Source organism: Hyperolius riggenbachi, chromosome 4 (assembly GCF_040937935.1).
Source record: "Hyperolius riggenbachi isolate aHypRig1 chromosome 4, aHypRig1.pri, whole genome shotgun sequence".
Classification (NCBI taxonomy): domain Eukaryota; kingdom Metazoa; phylum Chordata; class Amphibia; order Anura; family Hyperoliidae; genus Hyperolius; species Hyperolius riggenbachi.
Genome location: NC_090649.1, coordinates 171,775,201 through 171,791,065, shown reverse-complemented (window position 1 = coordinate 171,791,065; position 15,865 = coordinate 171,775,201). Strand labels below are relative to the sequence as shown.

At 42.0% G+C, this 15,865-nt stretch overlaps 1 protein-coding gene across 6 annotated transcripts in view; it reads left to right on the top strand.

Moving 5' to 3' along the window:
• ZBBX (zinc finger B-box domain containing) overlaps positions 1 to 15,865 on the top strand; it is a 291,614-nt gene that overhangs the window by 16,601 nt on the left and 259,148 nt on the right. The window contains exon 2 of one of the 6 annotated variants that reach the window (XM_068280950.1): positions 6,135 to 6,234. The exons of the other annotated variants lie outside the window; for them this stretch is intronic. The gene's annotated coding sequence lies outside the window, so the exon portion shown is untranslated. The remainder of the gene's footprint in view (positions 1 to 6,134; positions 6,235 to 15,865) is intronic. 6 annotated transcript variants of the gene reach the window in all.

Here is a 15,865-nt window from a genome sequence, read left to right as displayed (position 1 = left end):
TAATGTAGAAAGGAGGAGAAAGGAAGCGTGGCTGGCACTGCACTTAAGTGTATTGGATTCCAGTAGTAAAACACTTACAGTCAGTTACAGGTGATGTTATCAGCAGTTAGGTGGGCGCCAGGTCCAGGACACCCCGCAGATGACCGTTTCGTGCGTCTAGCGCTTGTTCACTGCAAAGGAAGGTAATATGCTACAGTGGGTTGCAAAAGTATTTGGCCCCCTTCAAAGTTTTCCACATTTTGTCACATTACTGCCACAAACATGAATCAATGTTATTGGAATTCCATGTGAAAGACCAATACAAAGTGGTGTACACATGAGAAGTGGAACGGAAATCATACATCATTCCAAACATTTTTTTACAAACAAATAACTGCAAAGTGGGGTGTGCATAATTATTTGGCCCCCTTTGATCTGAGTGCAGTCAGTTGCCTATAGACATTGCCTGATGAGTTCTAATGACTAAATAGAGTGCACCTGTGTGTAATCTAATGTCAGTACAAATACAGCTGCTCTGTGAGGGCCTCAGAGGTTGTCTAAGAGAATATTGGGAGCAACAACACCATGAAGTCCAAAGAACACACAAGACAGGTCAGGGATCAAGTTATTGAGAAATTTAATGCAGGCTTAGGCTACAAAAAGATTACCAAAGCCTTGAACATCCCACGGAGCACTGTTCAAGCGATCATTCAGAAATGGAAGGAGTATGACACAACTGTAAACCTACCAAGACAAGGCCGTCCACCTAAACTCACAGGCCGAACAAGGAGAGCGCTGATCAGAAATGCAGTCAAGAGGCCCATGGTGACTCTGGATGAGCTGCAGAGATCTACAGCTCAGGTGGGAGACTCTGTCCATAGGACAACTATTAGTCATGCACTGTACAAAGTTGGCCTTTATGAAAGACTGGCAAGAAGAAAGGCATTGTTAACAGAAAGCATAAGAAGTCCCGTTTGCAGTTTGCCACAAGCCATGTGGGGGACACAGCAACCATGTGGAAGAAGGTGCTCTGGTCAGATGAGACCAAAATGGAACTTTTTGGCCAAGATGCAAAACGCTATGTGTGGCAGAAAACTAACACTTCACATCTCTCTGAGCACACCATCCCCACTGTCAAATATGGTAGTGGCAGCATCATGCTTGGGGGGTGCATCTCTTCAGCAGGGACAGGGAAGCTGGTCGGAGTTGATGGGAAGATGGATGGAGCCAAATACAGGGCAAATTTGGAAGAAAACCTCTTGGAGACTGCAAAAGACTTGAGACTGGGGCGGAGGTTCACCTTCCAGCAGGAAAATGACCCTAAACATAAAGCCAGGGCAACAATGGAATGGTTTAAAACAAAAACATATCTATGTGTTAGAATGGCCCAGTCAAAATCCAGATCTAAATCCAATCAAAAATCTGTGGCAAGATCTGAAAACTGCTGTTCACAAACGCTGTCCATCTAATCTGACTGAGCTGGAGCTGTTTTGCAAAAAAGAATGGGCAATGATTTCAGTCTCTAGATGTGCAAAGCTGGTAGAGACATACCCTAAAAGACTGGCAGCTGTAATTGCAGCAAAAGGTGGTTCTACAAAGTATTGACTCAGGGGGCCGAATAATTACGCACACACCCCACTTTGCAGTTATTTATTTGTAAAAAATTTTTGGAATAATGTATGATTTTCGTTGCACTTCTCACATGTACACCACTTTGTATTGGTCTTTCACGTGGAATTCCAATAAAATTGATGCATGTTTGTGGCAGTAATGTGACAAAATGTGGAAAACTTCAAGGGGACCCGAATACTTTTGCAACCCACTGTATATTTGTGTCCAGATTGATGTCACTAATAAAGTTCTAATTATAGGTAAAACTATTTATATCATTTTTCCTCTTTAGTTCAACTGAAATGTCCAAGCTTGTGTTGCCTGACATATGTTTTGATGCAAAATGAATGCTAATACGTCAGCTAGAGTGCAAAAGTGAGATCCCCATTTTTTTCTTTTTCTCATAGTAGCAGGTGGTGACAGGTCAACTGACCCAATAATAATGACATTCTCTCGGAACAGGTCACCAAGGGTACCAAGGGTACTTCTAACTTGTTATCAGCTAGAGGAACACAGCAACATGTATATATATTGTTTTGCTTTAGGTACCCTTTAAAGTACACCTTGCTCCAGGAAAAAAATAATTTTTATATAAGATAATAGCTTGGACACACACAGAAGTCCAGAATTACATTAGTCAAGGTAGTGTAGAGAAGCGAAAAACATTTATAGCATGTTGGATCTTTAAGTGAAGCGCACTGCTTCCCTCTTTACCCCGTGCGTCGGAAGCATCTCCATCACACACAACACCCCTGTCCCTTCTCCCCTCCCATGGCAACAGAACGTGTCATAGCCAAAGGACGTGTCTCTTTAAGGGCTTTTGAGTTGATGAGTCGGAGCAATTTTTGGGTACCTTGAGTCACAGTCAGTGGTTTCATAACTGAGGAGTGGGATGCTTTTGTACCAAATTCCACAGTCCTGGTATGTATTTGAGTTGGGAGCCGAGGAGTCGGAGCAATTTTGGGTACTGGAGTCGGAGGTTTCATTAACTGAGGAGTTGTAATGACTCCACAGTCCTGGTTTGTATGCAATCATGAACAGAACGGGTCACCCTAGCCTAGGGATCAGGCCTGACACCGATGAGTGACAGTTGTTGAAACTACCTACATAGGTGGAGTCATACTCTTTCTAAATCATAGAATCATATGAGCTACGATTATATGTATGTCCCTAAATTATGTATTTTTCTTCTTTAGATAGTGTCTGACTTTTCTTTGCTGATCATTACTTTGATGATGACCTAACAAGCAGATGTAGGCCGACATCCTTATTTCCTTTTAGAAAATCTTCTCCTCTCGGCTGACATGCTGATCTTTTGGCTTTAGTATTTTCTCACTCACGGCCCCTGGAACAGGCATACAACCATTGGAGTCAGGGCATCTGATTTACATACTTGTCCTGAGCCAATGATTCAGATAGTATGAAATGCAGAAGATTAGCGCAACAGCTAGACAAATAACATTCTGAAAAGGAGTTAGCAGTGCTCCCATATATATTCCTTTCACTTCAGATTTCCTTTAAGAATGCTTTTAATGGTCTCTGCTCTCAACTTCTATAAGTTATGGGGTAATAAAAGCAGACAGAGCATTAAAAGCTTTTGTCTGGAATTACGAACTGCATTGATACTGCAGGAAATTGTGCTGATAATTTTTGCCAGGGCCCCAGCTTGCTTTGTTAGTTTGCCACTTTTTATGTATTTAGTCTTTTGTCCCCTGTCACAAAAAGATGCATTTTCTTTAAGGCTCACCTCAGTAAAAATAAGTGTGACTCCAGTCAAAGTGATATGGTAATATTGTTTTTGAAAATGTCCAGGGTGAAATTCAATAGGCCTGTTATCATGTGATCTTCTTTTTCCTATATACTGCAGCTGCAATCCACAAAATGTTGTACAAATGTAATTTGCAGTCTGACCAGATCTATATACAAATCCTCTGTACTCCCTGACGAAGCAGCTAACGGACGGTGCAGATAGAGATGGTGGGAGGAGGATCAAATACAAAGAAGATTAAAGTGTACCTGGAATGGTACACTGGCCCTTATTTATACTTTCCTTAGGCTTCTACCAGCCCCATGAGCACTGTGGCTTCCCTCGCCGTCCTCTTCGGCCCCTCCATTCTGGCGATATGACTCCCGGTAACCCGGCCAGTTGCAGGCTTCTGCTCATGAGCGGCTTGGCCCCGCTGCGCTCCCGTTCACTGGAGCGTTTCACAACGAGTCGTGTGCGCACAGCCGAGCCGTGCATGCGCAGAAGCCCGGGACTGCCCAGTAGAATAAAAGGGGCATAGATGCAGAACAGAGGGGCCTAAAAGGATGGCGAGGGAGGCCACAGTGCTCATGGGGTCGGAGGAAGCCCCAGGTAAGTATAAATAGGGGCTAGTGAACCATCTCAGGTTCTCTTTAATGGCTCAAATAGGGGCAGTGGGGATAAGTATCTGGGCGCAATGGTTCTGCTGTTATGTATCCGAACCCCACATCGGCAGTGATAGTGTTAGCTTGAGGTGGGAGGGAGGGTAAGTGTGAGTAGTATGTCAGATATAGCAACAATAGAATATCAGTAATATTTGCATTATCCCATGCCCAGTAGTAGGATAACAGTAATTTTGCCGATATTCTACTAGTGGCTCCACCCGGTGACCAAATTTTCGGATGCCCTTTCTCAATGTTAAGTATGCTTCTGTCTTTAAACAAAAACAAACAGCAATATAAATCAGCACTGGGACAAGTTTCCACAATTACGGTATGTGAGACCACTGAGCGACAAATAACCTTCAGGCTGCCTGCCACACAAACGATTAGGCACAGAGACACTGTCCACAGTGTCCCTAACTTAAATACTTCTGCCAGCAGTATGTACCGGAATACTGAAAGACATAAAAAAACATATGAGAGCCAACATGGCATAAAATCTTTTAAAAAACAATGCACACACAATTCAATTGCACCTGTCATTGAAAAGTGGAGTAACCGCAGGCCGTAGCAGGTCTGACCAGAACTCTAACCGTGGCCAGTGGCAGGAGAAGACCCTTGGTCGTATCACGGTCTGTCCACTGCAGGATTGGGCTCTGCCTGTAGTGGACAGACCGTGCTACGACCGAGGGTCGTCTCCTGCTGCTGGCCACGCTGAGAGTTCTGGTCAGACCTGCTACGGCCCAGGCTTACTCCACTTTTCAACAATAGGTGCAATTGAAGTGTGTGTGCATTGTTTGTTAAAAGATTTTATGCCAGATTTAGATGAAACTTGGTGTATCTAGTGCCCTTACGTAGTTATGATTATGAATAGAAATGAGAAAGAACTTCCCAAACTAGAGGTATAGCTGCTATGCCATACCTGAGAACTTATTTAGCCTCAAATCTTGATATCTCTAAGGCCTGGTGGTCTCAGCCGAAAGACAAATGATGATTATTAATAGAGAAGATTCTCCTCCAAAACAATACAGGAGGCACTCTAGGTGGAATTATGCTTTAACCTCCCCACCTCTAAGTCAAAATACCCTACGATCCAAGCTACTATCCTTGCTTGGGCTCAAGTAATGACTGCATCCCTGCCTGACAGCTCCACCACTACTCCTCCCATTTATTTATCCACCTTGTACTCTATAATGCCTGACATTGATTTCACTGATTGGTATAACAGGGAATTGCAGTTCATCAACAATGTTTCTTAGTAATGGAAAGTCCTATTCATCCCAAGAGCTACAGATTATATATGGCCTCCCCCAATCCCATTTCTTTTAATATATGAGAGTTTTTCATGCCCTTAGACCTCACAAGCTTTCTATCCCATCTATCCCCCAAAATGTTCATAGATATATAGATACCACCATACCTTTTCTTCTACAAATACTCCCATTATCAAATACTGTCTAACGTGGTCTAATGACCGCAGTACTCACAGATACAAGTAGATCACCTAGTCACAGGTTTTAATAACATACGTAGCTACTCCCGCTGCTCCGCTCATTGGATAACTTTCCATAAAGTTAGTCTGAAGTGGTACCATACCCCTCGCAAACTAGCTGTTTCCTCCCCATCACACTATAACCATAGAGAAATTGCAAGCAGATTGGAACCCTAGCATGTATATTTTGGGAATGTCCACTACTTCAGCCTCCAGATGGGTGAAGAAATTTAACTTTCACTTCATTTTCATCTTTATTTTCTTCCCAAAACATAGCTCAGCCACCATCTTTTTGTTGTACATGTGTTTGAATTGTCAATGTGAACTAGGGCTTGGGTTCTTATCCGCCATCTTTTTTCGAAGGTGCAGAGCCCTCCCCCTCCCGACACACGGCATACTAGTGTTTAATTATCCTACGGCTACACAAACTTTTGCTAAAAGTTGCTATTCTGTCTATGTTGTTTGTTATGCTGCATGTTTTTTACTTATAAAGATTTCTTTATTGATGCATATCAAAAAGAATACAAAGTGACAGCATTACATATAAAAGCTCTTAATAGTCCCTTCAAACTATAAAAATGAAGTACAAATGCAATGTGTAAAGGTATTTCCAGTCAAATGATATTTCTTTAACATTTACATCTAGCGCTATCCAAGACATGATGCAACACGCAGTACACTCTGGGCAACGTGGACTTGTTTGACAGCGGTGCTCGCGCAGGCTAAGTAGAGGATGACCTCACAAGGTAGGCCTCTGCACTGGTGGAGACCCCCTGGCCGGCAGTGGAGCGCAGGGCTGCAGTGTCGGACATATTGGCTGCAAGGGGTTGGAGGAAGCCCCGGATAAGTAGAGCTTGCATATCATCATTTTGGTTGACATTTCCTCTAACCACTTAAAGGATACCCGAAGTGACATGTGACATAATGAGATAGACATATGTATGTACAGTACCTAGCACACAAATAACTATGCTGTGTTCCTGTTTTTCTTTCTCTGCCTAAAGAGTTAAATATCAGGTATGTAAGTGGCTGACTCAGTCCTGACTCAGACAGGAAGTGACTATAGTGTGACCCTCACTGATAAGAAATTCCTCTGTTTTATCTTTTTCTTGCCCTCAGAAGCCATTTTCTGCTAGGAAAGTGTTTTATAGTTGGAATTTCTTAACAGTGAGGGTCACACTGTAGTCACTTCCTGTGTGAGTCAGGACTGAGTCAGCCACTTACATACCTGATATTTAACTATTTCAGACAGAGAAAGAAAAAAAGGAACACAGCATAGTTATTTGTGTGCTAGGTACTATACATACACATGTGGAGAAAAAAGAGCGCTCCATAGTGTAACACTGCTTTAATAAAACAAATTGCGCAAATTAAAATACACTTACTAGATGTAAGATGAGTACAGACATGTAATAAGGCTTGTAGCCTTAAAATTCTTCCTAGGTGGGTGCACCCTCAAACCGCCGTGGCCATCGGAGTTGAGTGGATCCTGTGGAAACTGACCCTGGAATCCCCACCAAGGAGTATACGTGTGCTGGTGGCGTTATTACGCATTTCGGCGTTCCACGCCTTCATCAGATAACCTGTTATCTGATGAAGGCGTGGAACGCCGAAACACGTAATAACGCCACCAGCACACGTATACTCCTTGGTGGGGATTCCAGGGTCAGTTTCCACAGGATCCACTCAACTCCGATGGCCACGGCGGTTTGAGGGTGCACCCACCTAGGAAGGATTGTAAGGCTACAAGCCTTATTACATGTCTGTACTCATCTTACATTTAGTAAGTGTATTTTAATTTGCGCAATTTGTTTTATTAAAGCAGTGTTACACTATGGAGCGCTCTTTTTTTCTCCACTTTTGTCTTTTAAATCAAGCCTTCTTAACAGCCGGGCTAATAAGGAGCAGCTAAAGTGTGACCGCCTACAGTAACCCTTGGATACCGCCCTAGCAGCGCAAGATTGCACGTCTTTTTCACACTATACATACACATGTCTATCTCATCATGTTACGTCAGTTCGGGTATCCTTTAATGACAAGCAGACTTATAAAAACGTCCTGCTAGAGCCTCTTAACGGCTCCAGGACATTTTTATAAGTCAAGCAGTGCTGCTGCCGCTGTGCACGTGCACGTGAGATTAGTGAAAAAAAAAACACCATACAAAAAATACACCTTTATTTCCAAATACTATATTGTCACCATACTTTGTACTAGGGACATAGTTAAAATCTTGTGATAACCAGGACAAATAGGCAGATAAAATGTGTGGGTTTTATGTACAGTAGCAGTGTATATATGAAAACTATAGGGGGTGAAACTGGAGAAATAGTGTATTTTTTCATTTTTTCCTTGTTTTTCCCTTTAAAATGCATAGAAAATAAAGTAATTATTGAAAACAAATATCAACCCCAAAAAGCCTAATTGGTGGTGAAAAAAACAAGATAGAGAATCAGTTCATTATGATTAGTATTGATTAAAGAGACACTGAAGCGAGAATAATTCTCGCTTCAGAGCTCATAGTTAGCAGGGGCACGCGTGCCCCTGCTAAAACGCCGCTATCCCGCGGCTAAACGGGGGTCCCTTCACCCTCAAACCCCCCCCCCCCCCCCGCAAAATCAATGACCAAATTGGTCGTAAATTTTGCTGCTCCTAGAGGCAGGGCTAACGGCTGCAGCCCCGCCTCTAGTCGCGTCTATCAGCGGCGAATTGCCGCCTCTCCCCCGCCCCTCTCAGTGAAGGAAGACTGAGAGGGGCGGGGGAGAGGCGGAGATACGCGCTGACAGACGCGCGTGGGGCAGGGCTGCGGCGGTTAGCCCTGCCTCAACCAGGAATAGATCCCCGGCTGCACGGAGGGGATTTCAGGGGGTAAGGGACCCCCGTTTAGCCGCACGATAGCGGCGTTTTAGCAGGGGCATACATGCCCCTGCTGACTATAAGCTCTGAAGCGAGATTTATTCTCGCTTCAGAGTCTCTTTAAGCTATTGGCAAATGAAATGGATGAGCACTGATAGGTGAAAATCGCTCTTGTCCAATAGGGTAAAAAATGCTTTGGGGAGAAGTGGTTAAAGTAAAACAAAGAAAGATACTGTTGGGTGTATAACAGGAAACAAAGAAAGTGAATCTGGTGAAGGAGGTTATATTATATTATCATATGATACAATATATCCCTTGACTTCTACTTTATCTTAAAAGGATACTTATTGCTAGGATATACCTTAGCATCAGTTTTTATTTAGACTGTGATTCCTATGGTGGAATGGCAATATCTAATCCCTAATGTATTTTGCTATGTGGGAGCCATGATGAGAGTTTAACAATGGCCCCAGCCCCCCACATACCTTTGGAAACTTGTAGTTTCCTCCTTTTATGAATTATTTGTTAAAGCCAATTTAAGTTGGGGGAAAAACAAACAAATACATATAGAGCCTTCCAGTTCCTCTCAGGGTCCCCTTGATCCAGCTCCATCACCACCGTTCCAATCTGACGCCGCAAAAGACCTTGAAAAGTCTTTGGGAGCCTGAGTGCTTTCGAAGACAGGCTGCTCCATAGTACTACTTAATGAGCGTGCTTGCACAGGCACAGCATGTAGACGCTCGTCTTTGGGTACACTCGGCCTCCCGAAGACTTCAGAAGCCTCCCGTGGTGGCATAGAGCAGTATTTGAACGAACGTGGATGACAGTGTCGGAATGAGGAGACCAGGAGAGGAACGTGAAGGCTCTATAGGACCCAGAGCCTTCCCTCTCCATAGGTGAGTATCTTTTTTTTTCTCTGTGTACATTTACTTTAAGGCAAATATTGTTGATTCCCTGTGTAACCTTGTCCCATGAAAGTGCTTTTTTTAGCCACTCTTGGGCTATTTGGATTCTCATGGCTATTACTATTTTGATCTAGAGGTTTTCCCCATAAGTCAATATGTGAATTCTGACATTTAGTAATGCGTTTAGAGGGGATGGGTCGATCTGTTTATGAAAACCATCTAAGCATACGTGCGACCCAAGTATGATTTGATGTCTGGACAGTCCCACCAAGAGTGGAAGAAGTCCCCAGCAGCAGGACATCTCCTGAAACAGTTGGAGAAACTGTTCTTGTTATATTTAAAGATCTGAAGGGGTGTAATAGTTATGCTGCATCATATACTATTTACTTTATTCTTTTACAGTTGCATTATATTCACTGACTGTACTTAGTAATAGAGAGACGTAACCCTGAAGTACTTTCACATGGAAGACAGAGCTGAACAGATTACACCTAGAAGACAAATGATCTGCCGTATCTCAGAACAATCAAAACGATATGTGATAAGCTAATTCGATTTGACTTTGTGCTTACTTAGACATAAGCCCCTTGTTCCCATTCCTATATATGGTTTAAAAACATAAAGTCATCTTGATACAAATTCTGACTTTTAAGCAACTTCTCAAGACCAGTGACCTTCAGAAATCAGCTGGTGCCAAGATCTTCAAAAACTGATTATATTTGACATTCATGCATTATGTATACTTCCTTTAGCAACAAATACACTGGCATTTAAAATCTATTTTAAACAACAGATTTCAAACTGCATTGTTTCTAGCTATACCATTTGTCCCAGTTCACAAATGTTACTATTCTTCTGAAGTGCATGTGGGATTTATAGAAAAAAATATTGTGTATCTGCATTGAATGCACATTTTAAACATAGGCGTATTTTAACGACTCGACCACTGAGGGGTTTTACCCCTTTTGGACCAGAGCAATTTTCACCTGTCAGCGCTCCTTCCATTCTTTCGCCAATACTTAACCACAACTAATCACAACAACATGATCTATATCTTGTTTTTTTGCCACCAATTAGGCTTTCTTTGGGAGGTACATTATGCTAAGAATTATTTTATTCTAAACACATTTTGATTGCAATAATAAGAAATAAATTGAAAAAAATCATTATTTCTCAGTTTTCGGCCATTATAGTGTTAAAATAAAATGTTCTACTGTTTATAAAACCCACACATTTTATTTGCATGTATTTGCGGTTATTGCAATGTTTAAAGTTTTTCCTTAGTACAATGTATGGCGCCAATATTTTATTTGGAAATAAAGGTGCATTTTTGCAGTTTTGCGTCCATCACTATTTATAAGCCCACAAATTAAAAATTACAGTAATATACCCCCCTGACATACCTATTCAGTCCCTATTCAGTCCCTAAGGCAACTATATATGTATTTTTTATGTACATTCATATATATATATATATATATATATACTGTTTGGATACTATGGGGGAAATAGTTAATGTTAGGAGTAAGTGTAGGTATTTTTATTAAATAAGATGTGGTGTGATATAGTTTTACTATTTAGCCACAAGATGTCCTCAGTCATTATTTCTGGAATTATAATCGGAATTAATGCTTGGCACAGTAACAACAGGAAGATACAATGAATGCAGACATCTCATAGACGCCGGCGTTCATTGAATCGGGGACTTAGATTAATGAATGGGAACTGCGTTCCCATTCATTCAGGTCTCCGGTAACGGTAGCAAGTGCGGGACCGGGCGGCGGCTGCCCGATCCCGTTGACTAACTTTCGCGCTCCTGTTACTTCAGGTGAAGTTTCCCAGGGTGTGATTATACTGCACCTGGTGCAGTAAGTAGTTAAGGTGGTTTATTACATTTTTGTGTTTGATATTTCATTTTATCATCTTGTTGTATTGATGTTGAGATTTATAGTTCCTCTTGTGAAAATGTGTTGCAGGTAAATACCCTTGCAGAAATTCTTATCAATAGCTATAGTGTCATTGTGACTACCGTGGGGCCCAAAAGCATATATATATATATACAGATATATATATATATATATATATATATATATATATATATATATATATATATATATATATTAATAATTTCTGAATTGATATGCCTTCTACTCCAACAAATGTTGCTGGGAAATCTTTATCTTCCCTCAATACCTGTGATACTATTCTACTTTGGAGTCATGGGATACCAAGCAATGAAGGATACATACTTCTCCTGGGCCCCTGAACCAGAGGATCCACATAGAGTGCTTCTTCGGCAACTATATTAGCTTTTTATTGGAGATATATAGGGGTAATGATCTAAATGGTGTTTAGAAAGTGGTAAACTTAAGAAACTGCAATAATATTTGCAACTATGGGGCTACAAGGAGGTTGTTTTTTTTTCACATAAGCATATTGGCAAGCATGGCGAGTGATGCGGCAAGTGCCACAAGTGTTTCGAGAAGCTGCAGTGGGTATCTTAGGGCTCGTTCATACTAGCTGAAATGCAGTGAATTGAAATGCATTAAATGCATTAATAAAAACTCATGAATTGGTTTGTGAGTTGTGCATTTCCACACATTTCTATAAATTTTAATTATTTCTCACAAGTTGAAATGCACTGCAAAGCAACTCACTGTTGTACTGTGAATGATAAAATGAAAGTCTATGGACTTTTATGTTACCATGTAAAACGTACACTATGTGCAGTGCGTAAACTCACTGCAACTCATAGTGTGACTGAGCCCTAAGTGGTCCGTAAGTGTGCAGTGCAAGCAATCGGCAAGTGGTGCCAGTTAGAAAGGTTAGTGTTAGGCCTATAGGCAGGAAGGAAAAAGGTTAGTGCGGAAAGGTTAGTGTTATGTACTGTATATCGGTAGGAAGGTAAATGTTAGGCGTATCGGTAAGAAAGCTAGTGCTAGGCGTATCAGCAGGAAGGTTAGTGTTAGGTACTGTATATTGGTAGGAAGGTAAGTGTTTGGTGTATCAGCAGGAAAGCTAGTGCTAGGCGTATCAGCAGAAAGGTTAGTGTTAAGCATATTGGCAGGGGCTATGCAGGGGAGATCTCTTCCACATTTTCCAGTCATGTCCAAGCATATTATCTTACTGGAAAAATGTAAATGTCTGATCTAAAAAAATCTTCTCCATGTCCACCTCCACCCCAGAGGTTTTTCTTTTGCACTTTGTGCCATTCTCTACCAGTTTTTACAAGAAGTTTACAGTAATTCACCTAATTAACGCAACTAGAACTGTAATTGCAGTGCTCTGGAAGTCCACAGATACTCCAACTGCTTCCAGAGAATTGAGTCAATCGCTGACATGGAAGACATTATCCTTACAGCTCAAGACAGGATTGACACATATGTTGCAACATGATCCCTATAGGTGGACTTCAAATTTTCAGATGAAAATAAAAAGTTACTTTACCTGATGGATCCTTGAATAGACATTTTCTCAGGGTACTCTACCTCCCTCCTGGTCCTGCTGTATTGCAAGATTAAATGTATGCTACAACTTTTGTTTCAATGAACTTTTAATGTGAAAAAGCAAATTGGCAGGAAGGCTAGTGTTGAACATAGCAGCAGAAAGTTTAGTGTTAGGCATATCATCGGGATGTTTAGTGTTGGACATATCGTTGGGAAGATTAGTGTTAGGCGTAGCACTAGGAGGATCAGGGTTAATGGAGGGTTAGAAGGGTATCGTTGGGGGAAGCAGGAAATTCGGACGCATGAGGCCGGTGGACAAAAAGGGGCGCCGCCATTGCCTCTCTTGTTAAATATCATTTGATGGGCGCCTGACGGGATATTTGGGCACCCAGTACATAATAACTAGAGATGGCCCGAACCTCCAATTTTAGAACTTCCGCAAAAGGTTTGGTTCGCGCGAACTTTCGCGAACCGCAATAGACTTCAATGGGGATGCGAACTTTGAAAACTAGAAACATTTATGCTGGCCACAAAAGTGATGGAAAATATGTTTCAAGGTATCTAACACCTGGAGGGGGCATGGATGAGTGGGATAGACACCAAAAGTCCCGGGTAAAAATCTGGATTTAACGCAAAGCAGCGTTTTAAGGGCAGAAATCACATTGAATGTTGAATTGCAGACCTAAACTGCTTTACAACATCTTGCATGTGTATACATCTATCAGGAAGTGTAATTCTTTCTCCTCCCTTCCTCCTCCTCCTTTGTCTTCCAGGGATTTGTAGGATGTCAAAAGCACGCTCACATACTTTGGCCAGGAATCAAACCCAGGTCAACTGCTTGGAGGGCAGCTATGCTCACCACTATACCACCAACACTACAGGCTGAAGCCAGCCTAGCTGGCCTGGGAAGGATGAAAAGCTAGGTGGCCATGCAACCATTCCTGCTAACCTAAAGCTTACTTGTGTCTTACAACACATTGGCTTAAGACTTTACCAAATCCAATGCTCCAATATGGGGAAGCTTCTCTTTTTTTTTTTAAGTGTGGTGTCACAGTTCACTCATCTCTTCAACTACAAGAAAGGCCCCGTAGTAGTCTTAGCTACCGTAATATCTATGTTACGACACGGCCCTTATTACACTTTCTTTTACAGGGCTATGTAAACCGTTTTGCCCATGCGATAAAGCGAGGTGCAAAAATGAAATCATGCCTAGCAGAGGATGGTTTTGATCCATCAACCTCTGGGTTATGGGCCCAGCACACTTCCACTGCACCACTCTACTTACATTTGTATACAATCTTCAAGTTTAAGAAGGGTACATTAGTTGAAATAGTTACACTACAATCTATGTTACAGCAAGGCCCTAATGATGCTTTCTCTTAAGGGGCTATGGCCACCATAGCCCCTGTGTGCTGGGCCCATAACCCAGAGTTTGATGGATCGAAACCATCCTCTGCTAGGTGTACTTTATTTTTTTACACCTTGCTTTACCACATGGGCCAATCGGCGGCCATAGCCTCTTAAGAGAAAGTGTCATTAGGGCCTTGCTGTAACATAGATTGTAGTGTAACTATTTCAACTAATGTACCCTTCTTAAACTTAAACATTGTCTACAAATGTAAGCAGACTGCAGAGTGGCGCAGCAGAAGTGTGCTGGGCCCATAACCCAGAGGTTGATGGATTGAAACCAACCTCTGCTAGGTGTACTTTATTTTTTTACACCTTGCTTTACCACATGGGCCAATCGGCGGCCATAGCCCCTTAAGAGAAAGCATCATTAGGGCCTTGCTGTACCATAGATTGTAGTGTAACTATTTCAACTAATCTACCCTTCTTAAACTTGAAGATTGTATACAAATGTAAGTAGAGTGGTGCAGTGGAAGTGTGCTGGGCCCATAACCCAGAGGTTGATGGATCAAAACCATCCTCTGCTAGGCATGATTTCATTTTTGCACCTTACTTTATCGCATGGGCAAAACGGTTTCCATAGCCCTGTAAGAGAAAGTGTAATAAGGGCCCTGCTGTAACATAGATATTACGGTAGTTAAGACAAAAAAACAAAACAAAAAAACAGCAAACAGAGAAGCTTCCCCATATTGGAGCATTGGATTTGGTAAAGTCTTAAGCCAATGTGTTGTAAGACACAAGTAAGCTTTAGGTTAGCAGGAATGGTTGCATGGCCACCTAGCTTTTCATCCTTTCCAGGTCAGCTAGGCTGGCTTCAGCCTGTAGGGTTGGTAGTATAGTGGTGAGCATAGCTGCCCTACACGCAGTTGACCTGGTTTCGATTCCTGGTCAATGTATGTGAGTGTGCTTTTGACATCCTACAAATCCCTGGAAGACAAGATCCTCCTCCGGAGGAGGAGGGAGGAAGGGAGGAGGGAGCTGTTGTGGGGTGGTATTTAAGGAAAAACAATCAGCCAGGAGTAAGCTAACAAGCCTACAGGAGCCTAACTAAGCTTTCCCTAGCAGAGTCTGTCAGCAGCTAACCCTTCACTAATTACTGTAGGCAGACGAGTGAGTAAAACGGCCGGAGAACCTTGCCTTTTATAAGGGGGGGTGGGCTCCAGGAGTGAGTGTAGTCTGATTGGCGACAATGTGCCTGCTGACTGTGATGTAGAGGGTCAAAGTTGACCCAAATAGAGCATTATGGGGGCGAACTGAACTTCCGCATAAGTTCGCCTTCGCCAGCGAACGTGCACCAACCAAAGTTCGCCTGGAACCGTTCGCGGGCGAATTGTTCGGGCCATCTCTAATAATAACGTTTTCAGTAAGTGCCCGGTGAATAATAACGTTTACAAACATACTTACCATATAATAATGTTTACAAACATACTTACCATAGTTAGTACTGAAGCATTGAAAAGAAAAAAATGACTTCCAATTGTTGACTGAATTAGGATATAATACTACAGTATACTTTATCTGTTTTAGTATGACTATTTCTGATATAGTAAACTTCTGATATAGTAAACTACTTTTCCTGGTCCCTTGGCATTTACTATAAAGGGATTCTACTGCATTTGCTCGCGCCAGAAAGTTATTTTGCTTAAAACAAATGTTTGCATCCTTGAAATGCCTGGTTTGATGCTCTGTAATACACAGTTGTAATGTAGGCAGTGCTGGTTTTGGCCAATGTAAATTTTGCACTGGGGCCAGTTGCTCAGTAGCTA